Below are 15,422 nucleotides of genomic sequence, written 5' to 3'. Positions count from 1 at the left end.
GTGCTACTGCTGACGCTGTTGGTCGGTAACAATGATTAACATAGTACCTGCTACTGATGGCGCAGTCAAGAGACCACTCCTTCAAAGGGGAATAAGAACGACTAGGTAACAGGGAAAGCAACAGGCCGGCTGGCAACAATAACAACAACGTCACGTGTTGCGCTCACACATAGCAATGCTATGTACAGCGTGTCTATGCTGAGCTGGTGCTGTTATTGTTTCTACTGGTTGACGCACCGTTGCGTTACTATTCGAAGAAGAGAAAACGACGGCGACAACGACGCTTTGAGAAATTGGCTCCGAAGATTGGTCAGCATTGGTCGTAGTTTATTTGCCGGTCTCGAATTACTCGTCGAAGGAGCTCAGTTTTAAGGATTGTCAGGGAGCTGCATGGTCAGATAGAGGGCCTCGTCTATTCGTGCTCTGCTCGGTGGAGTCGGATTGAATGTAGAATAGAACGCAGTTTGGCCAAGCAAGTATTAGGTTCGAGTAGAGCTAAAAGAACAATGCCTCTCCGGAGATTAGCGACAGAGTAATATGTTTGCCTTGCACTCAAGAGTTAGCTTTAGCATCTGAGCAAGCTTCGGCTAAAAGCTGCCAGCCGGGTAAAACTGAACTGGCCGATGGGCATCAGTTGCTGTTTGCCTTTCCGATGCGAAGATTCTCGTTTACTTTCTTAGATGAACCCATCGAGCAGGCGAACTTGCCATAGGGGAAGTAGAGGAGGGTAAGACTTCAGCAATTCATCGATGCATGACGTACATATACTGAGGTCACTTAGCGTCCCTTTAGTGAACGGTTACGCGCTTTCAGTCGAATTAATAACTTGACGATAGCAATATGGACGTACGGAGTTAAAGTACGATTACAGTATTGTCATAGAAGCTAACTGCGGGAAGACCTCGTGAGCTTCGAAGCACATGCAAGAAGAACCTAGAACAGACGACAATATTTCATCGTGTAACGCAATACTATATGCAGGTCTGGATACTCTGGACCTGATGTTGACAAGATTTACGCTAGTCAGGTGCACAAGCGAGGACAGTTATTACCGTTACCGCTAGAAAATGCGTCTATTAGCTGCGAAGTTACTTATATTTATTTAACTTGTAGTTATTACATTTAGTTATATTTCTACCGCTAGAGTAGAAGCTTGTTATGTCTGCAATTCACCTTATTTCATATAATAACTTGTGGGGCACTTTCAGGAACACATTTGTCTACACGAACATCAGTATAATAGAGTATCATCACGACTTATTACTACATCGTTTTGAAGCGCGTAATCTACGCGCTAACTTATACATCTAATAGGTACAACATTAGATATAAAAATAACGCGTGAGTTCCCTATAATGAGAACCTGCTTGCAGGGTCCACGTTGTATGTTCATATAAGTGCTTCTGTGTATAAGGTCCTTTGCGGTATCCTCGGTACCTAAACATCTTTTTGACATCCTCTACAAATAATTCAGCAGCCTCATCCTAACAACACCTAAATAATAATGTTTGCAATAGCCCAAAAGAAGATACGTTGCTATAGATCACGATATATGAGGAAAATATTTACTCTGCTATGCGGTAGTTTAGGCAACAACGCCGAAATGCATCATTGATACGTGCATCTAGTTGCTTAGCCGGGTACAGGACTTCAGGACAAATAGGGGATCCTTTTTATAGGCATGCACAGAAACAGACAGAATGCAGAGTTTGATTTTTTGTGTTTTTCGTGGTCGATTCACCACCAACGCTAGCCGTCGATATCGTCATCGATCCTGTGATGTGCGTGTCTTTCTGTTTTCTAGCTTCTATGCTCTTCCTTGGTCTTCGCCTGAATGAAGCATCGACACTAGCGGCCGCCACGACTGCCGCTGCCGCTGCTTCGAGCAAGCACAAACGCACGGACAGATTTGTAGCATTCCTCCTGTAGATTGGTGGTCGTTTGTCGTTGGCTTGTGAACAATGCTGTCATTTTTATCGCCGGCGCAATGCCGCGAAAACCTCAGCGCCACGACGTGCAGCGACAAGAGCCCCAGGTCCGCAAAGTGTTTTCTCCGTAAAAAAAGCATACAAAAACATACGCTGATGGTGAGCTCGCCGTTTGACGTCTGGCTGTTGCCTGGCTAGCTGTTGATCAGTAAAAGACTCAACAGTAGAGGCATCCGGTAACGTATGTTCCTCAGTATTCGACCACGCTACGGATGTAGCGACAACAGAAAAGGGGTGGCTTTTCGGTGGAGGCGGCAGCTGTGGTTCTGGCGGACGGGCAGTGCCTCTGTTGGAGATCTGCTAGATCGCGTTAGCTCCGCTATGCAGCATGCACTGTAGCTAGCCCGTACAAGTATGTAATTTCCCTTCGAAGTCGCGCGTAGCTATCGCATGATGGCCCAGTTCAACCTGCCCACATACAGCGGATCACACAGCGTATCTCTTAGCGTCGTTACACCCGCATGATACACATATATAAATATAGACCCATACACATACGTAGATACAAATAATGTAACACACCTCTTACCGAATCGCAGTCTGTCTACGACGTTTCTTAGAACTAAACGCCGCATTCATATCTGTCACCGAAGTTGTACACGCACCGAGGCGTTATAGTGAAAGCAGTAACGCCGACACGGACCGTATGTAAGTAAACCAGTGACATCACTGGCTTGCTTAGATACGGTCATTACCCTAGACCGCATCTATACGCCATTCAGCGGCGGCGTGTAAGAGGCAAGCTTTTGCTTTTGGCAGAATGAGAAGCGCCAGAACTTCAACTTTGCAACACTTGATACAACGAAGTGGTAAACGCAGTAGCATTTTCCGGCAACACATAGTAGCCTAACCGCCCGCGCAGTATCGAAGTGTCCCCTAGACGAACAAAGCCGCAGTGAATGCACTACCGGTCATCGCACAATAGCCAATAAAACGAAAAGAATCAGCGGGGCAACACGTGACGGAAAGAGAGGGAACGCCAATCGATCGGCTCCATCAATGGCAGCGTTGGCGGTAGCCGCATATCCTCATCAACTCTGCATCACCTTCGATGTCCCTGATGGCCTGTCGCGCAATACTGGTGTATTCTGTACCAAAAAGTAGCAACAAACCAATTCAAAACGATACCCACCGAGACCGTCAATGCGCATGTGGCGATCGTTTAGCGCGGACTATGATGATGGTGATGATGACGCTTCTTCAGTGCTGCCTGTTGTTGTTGATCAACTGCGAAAGAAGTGGCTCGTGTTTTTCCGTTTATCGGACGAGCACACTGAAAGAAGGGGCGGATCTGAGGCAAAGGCAGTGGTGGCAATGTGACGGGGGCAAAAATGTTTCGAAAGTTGTACCCGTACAAGGAGTGTGGTGATATGCTGCTTTTATTAAAGTCGAAGCTGCTACCGCTGGACTAGTGTCCGACGCGATAGTCTGCATGGATGGAGATGGGCATAAGCGTGCATCAGAGGCAAGCAAGTACTCTGAAGAAGAAGCTTCAAAACGTTGATGAACGAATGAATGATAATCTAAGGCACAGTTGACCTCTTTTCCGTTCCCGAATGTTGCCAGACTAGCTCTGCACGAAGTGCCGTCAGGCAGTAAGCAAATGACATTCTCTGTGTCAGTCTTTGTTCCTTATAATTGCAGTTTGCTTTTATAGAAAACCTATTATAACGTAACACTCCTCACCTGCGGACCAGGAATAAACGGAAGCTAAAAAACTATTTCGACGTAGGAGGTCAACGATTGATGGGGCAGTGGGCTGGCTATACGATCAGACATCGCACGTTTACGAAAGCGGAAGCGCGCAAAAAAGTGAGCGATGGCAGTAATGATGCTATGGGCTGTGCGCGGAACAGGTTCACTTGCCCAAAAACGTTGTCGATCGTTGGCCTTAAAACTAGGAAATATCCGTTTTTCACTATCATCCATTCACAATCGAGTCCTTGGAGCAATATCTATACACTAGGTTAATAATAATATTTACGGATATATGTGGTTATATAGTGTACTCGAACCGTTAACTTGAATGCAGGTAAAATAATCTGTCTAAAGTACTACTACTAAATCTGTTCAAATACAATACTATCCGTCGAAAACCATATTCGACACGCGTTTATAATTGAAGTGCTAGCTCGGGGTGATGTACCAATTTCAGAAGGTGCTTAGCATCGCAGCTCTTCTGTCTCGATGAAGGAACGGGTACGTGGGCTAGCCAATTGGAACCCAGCTATGGTACATACATCTTGTGTACTTCGACGGTGCAAGTCATCGCACATCGGGCGGCCTCGACAAGGTGCGGCACCGTAGTTGTATCATCTGTATTCCCACTTTTTGCTCAGTGCAGTCATATAAAGAACTATTACCTTCCATCTGGTTTCCTGCTTTGCGATATTCTTCTGCTATATTCTCACTCGAGCTCTATCTCCGAGTCGCAGTTCCCTCGGCTTCGCCCTAATGATTTCCTTCTCAGCGTGGTGCTTATTCTACTAAGCCATATATATCTACCCATATACCTTACCGCGTCGGTGCCACTACTGGGATCACATATCTTCACGGCCAATTTAGCATCTCCTCGCCAGGCGACTGGAGGCGACACGACAGGCAGCGGAGCAGGCGGCAGGCGACCACCCCCACCCTCGCCTCCGACTTGCATGAACTCCACCTCCTCTATCAGCCAGATATATCTATCTTTACATATTGGGACTATTATATTCGGCTGTACAGCCAACGTCCGCATATACATGCGCTGCCGTCCGTCGTTCATCGCACTCTTTCTTTTCATGGCTGGCCATCTTCTGTGTCCAACGTAGAGTCCTGCAAATATTCCAAGCTCTGCGGAAACAGCGGAGAGCCCCCGTGTACAGCCCATTACCACTATCTATCTGTACGCCTAACCCAAAAACCTTGCCAATATATGTAGATCATCATTACCGTAAGCGGTACTGTACGAGCGTTGCTGTCGAATGTACGAGAGACACGCGCTTGTCTGCCGCGCAGGTAGGTAGGTGGCCAGGCCGAAGGCCAGTGTGAACCTCATGAGCAAGGCAAACCAGGCGACCTATCTAGGCAGGAGCAGCAGCGGCCAAGTAGCAGCAGGGGCTGATCATCTTCTTAAAGCCGAGATGGGGCGGAGGGAGTGGGGTCGCGTGTCATACGACCGACTATTGCGCTCGGCAAAAGCTGAGAGAGGGATGGGGAGCAAGAAGGAGAGGGAGAGAAAAGAAAGAGGGAGAAATCGAGAGAAAAAGAAGGAAAGGGTAGAGCGTTCTTCAGATGAAAAGAAGTAGAACGATTCTGAAATCTGCTTCGAGCAGTTAGTCACGCACCGGCATTCATCTGGTGATATCCGTGAAGTAGAAGGAAGGCTGAGGCACTTGTCTGTTGTATGGCCAGCAATATGCAGCGGTAGCAGTAGCAGCAGAGGAGCTAATTGCCAGTAGTACACCACGTTTAATGCTGAATTTTCTCATGCATGTTTAGAATGTATAATTTGGGCATATAAGTGGTTCTTAGAACTAAATCCTTCAACTTTACTATAAGCAGTTTTGCATTACCGTTATCATATAGCCAATTGAATTCGTACATCAACGGAGCATAGCTTAGCGCTATTTCAGATACAGCGCCTGATTGCCCAAGCGTGAACATTCTGCCCCGTAATTTAATTTAAAGCTCGTTCAGATACTTTGACACATTGTTATTTATTTAATTCGAAATTATGTAATTGCTAAATTGATCCAATAGCATGACGGTTTCGGTACATTGTTTGTGAACGTATCATACTAAACAGTAACGTGGGAGATTCACTATATAAATCGTTATACATACTCTATTGAAAAGGTCGCTTTGCTGATAGACCTGTCAGACCTGGTGAACGGCTGTCACGGAGATATCGCCCCCGAGGAAGCTTTTCACAGCGGTCCAAGCGAACGGCTAACGTTTGTAGCGAATGAAATCCACGACTATGTAAGAATAGTTTTTCTGTTTGTTTTCTGCCTGTTTTTATGTCGTTCGCATTTTGTCAAAGCATATAACAGTGATGTTTCTTTATTACTGCTCTTGTTCCGCAAATACCGTACACTGTTAGGCAGGATTGTCATCTTATGAACAATTATGTGTCAACTCGATACGGCTTAATAGACGATGATGGAGAAGGGTCGCGCGCCTTTGATGAATGAGTATCTTGCACCCTCGGATCGCTTGGACGAAACGAACGAGTACGATTGGGAATTAAGTTCTGCGTCGGTTCAGCAGACGACGAGAATCATACTCTGAGATCGTGTCGACTAGGAACGATGTTGTTGCCGTAAGCACTGAAGTGGAGTGAACTACCACCCGTCGCTGCTGGAGCTGTTCGGCGGCTGGCTGCCTGGCTTCCCGAAATGTTTTATGGTGGGCACGCGACACCGTCTTTTCCAAGCGCAGCTTCTTGTCGCCCGATACTCTGTCAGGCCTTTGAAATTGTGATAGAAAAAAATTGCAATATCCTTTTTGATTCATATGTTATCGGCCATTCGGTCCAAAATATTCGGTCCATCTATTCCGACGTCTTTGCTAGATTTTGCCATTTGTAAGCCCCTATACAACGTAACCATAACCATTTATATATTTGGTCAACGCCAAATGATTTGAACTGCCAGTACGTAAAGCAGATTTAGATTTAGATCTATTCTCTCTGAGGGTATGGTGTGTGTCGTAGTCCGTATCATCGTATACATCGTATTCGTATACATCGTAGTCTTCAATGATGTACAAAAAAAGAGCTTCGAAATGTTATGAAGCTCGTGTATAATACTTTCAATAGTAAAATCAGTTCTCAAGTTATCTTTGTAGATACCTTCGACATCAGTTGCCCTCCTTACAATACGATCTGATATTAAATATTTCGCCTGCGCACCCAAAACGCAATTTAGTCCCTTTAATTAAGTAATTCCATCTTCAGCCTCTACCTTCTACATGTAACTGTTTGAAAATATTCACATTTCCGGAAAATCACTAAAAAGATGTCACTTTAGTGCATCTTGCACCACCAGTTAAGCTTATGAAATTGGGCTCTGCTCTATTATTGCGAGATAATTATAAAATTAAGGCGCTTAGGACCAGTATATTTAGTTACCCAAAGAGATATGTTCAAGATAATTCTGTGACAACTGCAGCTCTTGACATCATAGGTTATCCAGAATTGCACCACGGTGTTTCTGCTCTTCTCTTCCGGTCAAGTTGCTTTATCGCGCAGGGAAAAACGTATTGGAAAAATATTATTTCGAATAATTCTCTAGTTTATCTTACCTCCCGTGATGTAGAGTCTATTTGCTACGGAAACATATAAGTCACCCGATTTCCTGTTGTTTTCCAGATTGTAGACAAAAGCAATATGAGCTCATTTTTCAGTCCGGTTTACTTTCGTTAATCTCTCTTGTATGTCTTCAATTCTTTAAAAGCAGTATTATGAGGCAGCATTCAGGAAACATTGACACCCTGACTATACCATATTCTTGAGTACTTAAGAGTGAATATGATAGATAATAAAGTTTGCAGCTTTACTTGTGACAAACTTTTGTTAATTCAAGCCTCAACCTTTCTGTAGTGTCGGTATGAGTGCTTTACTGGGTTCCCACCAGTCATGCCCCCAAATTTTCTCCCGAGCTAAACCTGTCCTTCGACATCCTCGCCTTCCTAGCAGCCTGAGCAACCCCTTACCGCTCGCCAGGTCTTTAACCAAACTAGGAAGAGCTGAGCACGTGACCGGCCTAGACTGTTGCTTCAGAGAAAACCTCGGGGCACCGATTGTTGCGAACAGCTTCGCTACCGGCCTGTTTCTGCTGCTGAAGTAGAAATTGTGCTGGGCTCCTCAGACCCGTGCCGTCGAGTCCGTATGCATGGGAGTGCGCGAAGTATGTTTAGCTAAGGTAATTGCGATCGATACATTCTGATATGAAGTTGGAGATAAGGCTCATTTACTAAAGCCGGTGTCTCGGTTCTTGCCCCCACCCCACGTAGCTCTAACGTGTATCCATCCATATGCATACGTAGCATTACAAGATGAATGTTCTAATGAGCCAATTTCATCAAATGTCTGCAGCATATCATAAGTGGCATAGAAACTGTTGTGTGGAAAACATAACCATTGGCGTGTATGAAGTACTACAATATTATTTGTCAATACATCTAAATAAGATTAGTTCTAACCCTAAGCCGTATTGGCATCATAGTGATTTTAATTAAAAACTAAAGTAGCACTAAAAGGAATTCAAGAGAACAAGAGGCCTTACTGTTAAACCGAGGCCTCTAGAACTTTCATTAGGAATCTGTTCATCCCACCTACATGTTGAATAACATACGTCGTATAACATCGCATTATGCCGAAAAGCAGACGACGTGGGCCACACACAACGTACCTTTTAAAAATGTTTAAAATGTTTCGGCAGACAACGACAGCCGCAGCGGCGTTATAGTGGAAACACAGTCAAAAGTGCTACTTCCGCTGTTCTAGACACAAACAAAAGAAACCCTATTTGATTGGCATAGCTCGCCTGCGGTTTCCGCGTGCATCTATGGCCTTAGATATATCGATGCCTTAAAAAAATAGCATTATCAATAAGTAAATGGATGATGGGCGCTGGGCCATCACGATGACTTATCACCTACCATAGTTACAATCAATCCAGCGCGACAATGTGTAAAAACATGTCGATGGAGCTGTCGCTGCTACTGCTCTACGTGTTACATCAGATATCGACCGCGTAGCAGCTTTCATCGTTGTCAAACGCATCTCTCAGCCCTGCCCTAAGCAGCTCGCGGGGCTTGTCCCGCCTCCCCGGGGGCGGTCTTATTTTTTTGTCGAACTAACATAGTTGCTACCTCCACTCCTAATATTGTTGGGCTGCTTGCCATTATTCCGATGATGTTGCCACCGATGACGTCTGCTGCTTCCTGCCTATCTACGTCAAAGACAGAGCAACTTACCAACCTTATTGGCGCTCTTTGGAAATGACCCGATCTGCTTGTGCCGCCGTTGACCGCAGTCAGCCCGCGGCGTGGCGTCCGCAATCGACGTTTTCCATAGACCCAGCGGCAACATTACTAACAGAATGGATTTGTCATGCAGTTAAGCGTCAAGACGTCACTCACGCCTGCTTGACTCGACGACTTACAAGAGTGTGAAACTGATTGAATCCGCTCAGTAGCAGTTAGCCGATGGCGACCACTGGCATCTCCTTTTGTGACAGAGATCCGTGCATATCCATGACGTTCATGATCGGTGTCTTCTGTGTCCCATTCGACAGTTACGCGGGCTAGCGGAAAAGCAGGCATGTTGCCACGCGGTCAGGTGAATGTGTTGACAGCATGACTTACCCTCAGAGCCAATTCGATGAATGCTACATAGACATTACGGCTATAGACAACGTTATTCTATAGAAACGTGAAATGGTGGGACAAGCGAAGAAGACACGACGCTTCGGCAGCAGTAGCAGATCGGCCGTTACAACTTTGGCATCGACACCATAGGTGATGATAGCCAACACGTGTGCATAGATTTGAGCGATATCATCGTTGCAAAGGCAGATCTGTAGCTAGTGGCTATGAGTGTGCGGGGGGGTCTATGAATCGCAATGGCAGAAGCAGCAATTCGTCTCTGTATGTCTCCAACAGTTGCTCCAAATTATCTCCTACCGATTCGAACATGACCGCCACCACTGCCACGACCAGATCTGGAGGTACAATAGCGACCGCTAGAACTACAAGTATTGCTACAATAATTACCGCAACTACAGTTCACACGGGGCCTGACGGCATCCATTCGAATGAAACGGGTGGCCGACGGTTTGCGGTCCGTAATGGGGCAGTCTGCTCAGTCGAAATGTCCGGCAGCATCAGCAATGCGCAACGCCAGCAGGAACAAGGCAGGACGACTAATTCTATGACTACGTCCGCTATTGGAACTAGCACAATGGTGCGAGTGCAAGTAAAATGGTCTATGTCTAAAAAACCTACTATGTCGCTAGAGTCTAGTCTCTACTCATAATGATAATGCTGACGACGATGATGATGACGTTTATAATAACAGCTATGATAATGTTTATAATAAATAATAATGGCTGAATGGGATAGAACGGTCATAAGAGTGTCACGTCGGCGCTGCAGTCAACGAATAACAGAAAGCAAATAGTATTTATTCAAAAGCCGCTATTACCAGTGCTGTCACCTGGTCTGTTTGCGCCAGTGCACGGTTTCGTCTTTGGCAATATCCTTACGGACATAAAGTACACGCACCCGCTGTACCGTCGAACGATAGCATATGCTCGTGTTAATAGCAATCTAACATTAACGGGGTGGTCCAGCTGAAGCCGTCCCCAATATCGCCTGTCCCGTGTTTTTTGTTGGCCGCAGCAGCAGCAGCAACCAGTGGGGCTGTTCATGTGGCTTGCTTGGCTGGTTGAATCGCGGCTTATTTTAAAAACTTCTTGCTGATGCAGACATCCGAACTGCACTGCTATACTAGCGAACCATGTACATATGTAAGTTCTATCTATGAGAAGACGAATTATGATATAGTCGTCGCAATACCCTTCGACTTCAGGGGAACCAGGCGTCATTCAGACGCACGGATATGTGTGTATGGTGGTATGACGGCTAAATGACGATCGGCTATTAGGTTCAGGCTTAAGAAAGTTAGAAGACTAAACGGTGCCATATTGTGGCACCAGCGTAACGAGGCGTTCAACAATGAGATAGGTTCTCATACGCAAATTAAATGGCCCGGGTCAGACTGCTATTACAGAAACGAAGTGGGCGAAAAACTACGAAGTAGTGTGATGCTAGAGCTGCATGGCTGAGGAAGATGCCGTCGACATGACGCAAAATGTACCGGGCCCCCTGTACCAACACGATTGAAACTAAGACGGGACGCGGGGCAATAAGCGGCAAAAAGACGCGATCTGGGGTTGAAGGAAAGTAGAAATGAACAATTGAATCGGTAGATCTGGATGTTAGAGTAGCGATGTTCGCCGCCATGTCGTTAACGTTGCCATCATGACTAGAGGAAACTGAGACACATTTGTCAAATGTTCTGCGCAGCTCGTCAGATCGGTCGCTCTTGTATGTCAGCACCTCGATGAAGCTATTTAACTACTCAAATTCTGCGCTGGCTATTCGGGTCTGTCTTATTTTTTCAATGGTCTCATTGCCCGCTTGTGGTTGCGCTACTGTCCTGTATATCTGGCTGGGTCGTATCGTCCCTCGCTGCTCCATCTAGTTAAGTTGATAAATCAGGACAGGGCTACACACCAGCAAATTGAAATTCGACATATTCGCACTCTGGACATCATCAATAAGCGCTGACAGGGATATCAGCACCATTTCGTTATTATGTTTCGCTTGTACGTCTTAGTAATGCCGATTTCACAGTCGGCCCGACAATTCTATCAAATCTGACCGTAAGGATAGATTTAATTGATTTCTTTCTCTTGTTGAATTGTAAGAACAAAGTTATATTTCTTTTCTATCATTCTGGTTATACCAGGATAACAGAAAAGATATACCAGGAACTGTTGTGCGGCTGAAATGTGTTCCTTCGTCCCGTTTTTACAGCTAGGCAAACATCCGGCCCTCGAATATTAAGTGCTTTCAATGTTGTTACTTGACAAAAGTCGCTCTTCTATGTATAAGCTTCACAATTGTATTTCATGATACTTTGCCGAAGAAATCAAAAACTTCCAGTAATTCACTTAAGGATTCCTAAGTCGGCCATCTTCAATCAGAGCGACGGGTAAGTTAGTAAAATTTTTCCATAGTTCACCATAGTTGAATTTCCCTTGCGGAATAGTGCGCATTCTTCAGCGCACGAGTCTGCCCTGCGGCGTGTCGTTGCTTAAACAAAGTTAATCCTTGCTTCCGGCCACAAACGTGGTAAGAGCCCCTCGTCGCCACTGCAATTCCCGACACATTTCAAAAGGACGAATTGAGGAGGTGGCCGATCCACTCGAGGATCTGAGGTAAAGCGCATTCATTATGGCCGCCACTTCAACTATGCTACCCTCCTCATCGTTGCCATGACCTCTGGGAAAATCACATCTGCGAATGAATTTAGATCGGGCCAACACGAACGTTTGATTTCTCAAATGATCACTACACCCAGCCAGTCGACTATTAAGTTGCTACCGGTAGTTTCGCATTGGCATGGAACGAACGCACTTCGCTCGTGCACAGAGAAGTGGCTGTAGGCGCATTTCCCCAAGAGCACTTACGAGAAATGGTGCCAGATCGAGCTTCAAACTTGATATCTATAAGACGTATATATATATATATATATATATATATATATATATATATATATATATATATATATATACAAACACATAGACACATATAGATACGAATGCAAGATGATACACATATGTATGTACCACATATCATAGTCGCGTACGACTGTCACCGACTTAAGTCTACTCATCCGACCTCATCCACCCAATGTACTGGCAAGACGCTGTCTGCCCTCCGGCTGAGGGGGCTAAACTTGTTGAATAGACTTTGCTCCCGCCCTCTCTAACGTTCGCTCTGAGTTCGTGGGTTCTGAAATAGAAGAAAGAGATTTCAGTTCTCGTAGATGACCAAGAAAGCAGGAATGAGGTACCGAGCTGAGGAAAGGCAAACAAGGTCACACGCCATCTCTGCTCTAGTAGAACGCAACAATTGTCCTGTCTTTCCTCTGGGACATTTATATGTACATAGGTACATATTTAGATAATTTAAACGGATGAGAAAATGTTTCATGCCAGCAAAAAGATCCTGGTAAAAAGGACAGTTGGCCGAACCATGAGCAAAGTAGATATTCATCGAGACTTACCTTTCTAATAGTAGAAATTCTAACAGCTGAATATAGTGGCGTAGGCTGCAGAGTCTTCGTCGGTTAAACTTTTGACAAAACAAACCAGAAGTCGGTGGCTCGTAAACATTTTCCTACAGCTATGTACTAGAGAACACACGTGATGAGACAGATTAGGCGTTAATGTTGAGGCCGTATGAAGTTCGTTCCGCGAATGCGGTGAAGGCTACCGGTTTTGAAAAAAACCCGTGAGAAAGCAGCCAATTACGTTACGTTCACTGCATTTATTTATAACCGTTTAAACTGTACTGCTTTTAAAATATCCACCTACTTCTCCGATAAGCATGAATATTCTTTGCAGGACTACCGACCATTTTCTTGAATTACAACTGTAAACTTCCTTCTAATCGAAAAGGTTACAATTTTGAAACACACGAATAAAATGTTCAACTTAATAAGACATCCTCTCACTTTAGTTTACGAACTGCGAACTAAGCTAGACGATAGGTATATGGGGTCCAGTTTCCGAGAGGTAAGTTTTGTCCCGGGGCGATGTTGGGATCGTCTTCTCTTGGCGTGTCTTCAGCAACCAAGGCCTTTGAAGGCAGCAAAAAAATTCGGCCTTCTAGTACATAATTTTGTGCCACGATTATTCTAAAGACTTCGAAATAAATAAAAAAAAGAATAATAATAATTGCTGCATTCTCTCTCTAACGTCACGCGTGAGAACTCCAATATACAAGCAGCAGATTTTTACCAAGACGAAATGGACCACGTCGCATTTGAAATAGGAACATTATTTGTTAATACTCATCTCTTTTTTTCGCTATGACCCTGCATCGTCATATTGTTTAAGCTCCTCAATTCGCTTGACCCAATCTTCGACACTGGACAAAAAACTAAAAATTGCCAAATGAAAAATACATATTACTCTGGAAGCAATAAAAGAAAATCACCAATGAATTTAGATTAAATACGATAGATATTTTAATTTAAATAAACATTTAGGAAAACGTAAAAAAAAAGTGGTATAACAGCAATGTTATTCGAGAGGGACTACTCTAAAGGCAAAAGTTAAAAGATAACTTATAGTTTCAGGTCAGATAGACAGACCATATGCATGGGGACACTGACAACATGAAACCGACTGCTCGTATTGAATTTGATTCTGCTGTAGTTGGTTTACGTCTAGTTAGCCGCGTAAAGGTGCGACCACGAACATTCGAATAACAGTATTCGAGACACGTAAACAATATAGTACGTGTGTTGTACTTGTCTCCTACTCAATTTCATTTGTTGGCGCTGCTGCTGCTGATGTTGCCGTCGCACGGGGAACAATCGCCAAGAATTGATACTGTTATTGCGATTTCTTGAAAACACGCCGTCGGCGGCCATCATGTAATTACTACCCCTCAATTGATCATAACCCGTACGGTTCGCGAGCGGCATAGTTGTGTTCTCTCACGGATCTCACGGAAGTGGACTACTCGTCATTCGTTGATTCGCTTATTCATAAACGGGACGATAGAATGCAGAATAGAATAGGCGTCCCTGTACTTCAGGCGGGTCAAAAACTCAACAGCCACGCCGACATTAGTTTTCAATAGCGCTGTCTCTGTGCCGTGTTTATATGGCGCCGATGCCGGCGCGAGAACAGTGACAATTCAGAAGGGGCGCTTTAGGCTGCTGAGATGTCTCGTTTATCTTCGGTCCTTTTTTCTGTTTGAGGACACGCGAATAAACGATCGAAGACTAATAGCAGCTTGGGCTGTTGGCGAGGCAGTGATGGCAGTAACGTCACGATAGCTAGTTCTATTCGGCCACATTCACTGTATAACATCGACGAATACGTAGTAGGCACAACTCTATATGCAGTTCTGACCAACGCTCTGTTGACAGGCTGAACATGCGCCCGCTGCTGCTGCTCGAGGATGTCCCAAATGAAGACATCCTCCTGTCCCGTATCTTGTCTTCATCATCTTTCGCGGATAGCTAACTTCTTCCACATCGGTGAGAAGCATACTCGACGGCCATAGTAGTAAGCTTAGCGGCCCGGTAATCACTCGACGTGGCTGGCGCGTAGATGCATGGCAAGTGACTCAACCATGTTTGGAACCCCTCACAATGGCAGGCAATGAAGCATCTTTGGGACCCCAACTTATGCAACAACCGACACATTACTTCAGAGATCCAAAAAGAAGCGAAAACGCTTTCACCACGTTCTCTTAATTCGCTACTTAATCATCTGCTGCCCGCTATAACCAATTGCAACGTGGACTACGGGTTCTGTTATCGCCCGACAGACGGTGCTACCCATCACCTGCCATTGTCTAAGCGTTTGGTCCAAAACCACGGCAGTAAGCGGGGTAATCATCATGGATTTACACCGGGGCCCAATGTTCAGCGTTGTCAGGGCCCTTTTTCGCGACAAACCCTGTACTTAATTGATGTGCGCCCAGAGATCGTTGCCGTCGGGGCGGAGTTGCCGATAGATCGGCCTATAGACGATGCATGCGCGATCACATCGAAACGCACAACGTCAGGCGTTGCCAACCGATCAAGCAATTTCTACTACGCGTATTTACAATTTGATCCTTCCCTTTGTTTTGGTT

General features: G+C 45.1%; 1 long non-coding RNA gene across 1 annotated transcript; it reads right to left on the bottom strand.

Moving 5' to 3' along the window:
* Nucleotides 1-5,681: 5,681 nt before the first annotated feature.
* Nucleotides 5,682-14,129, bottom strand: LOC147758735 (uncharacterized). Its single transcript, XR_015319060.1, has 4 exons — nucleotides 13,924-14,129; nucleotides 12,832-13,709; nucleotides 12,392-12,557; nucleotides 5,682-6,438 (listed from the first exon to the last, which is right to left on the bottom strand). It is a non-coding gene; the product is annotated as an uncharacterized LOC147758735 (long non-coding RNA).
* Nucleotides 14,130-15,422: the final 1,293 nt, after the last annotated feature.

This window comes from Varroa destructor, unplaced genomic scaffold (assembly GCF_002443255.2).
Source record: "Varroa destructor unplaced genomic scaffold, Vdes_3.0 BEIS01000001.1, whole genome shotgun sequence".
NCBI lineage: Eukaryota > Metazoa > Arthropoda > Arachnida > Mesostigmata > Varroidae > Varroa > Varroa destructor.
Note: the sequence above shows the minus strand (reverse complement) of the source record. Positions and strands in the feature narration are given on the sequence as shown.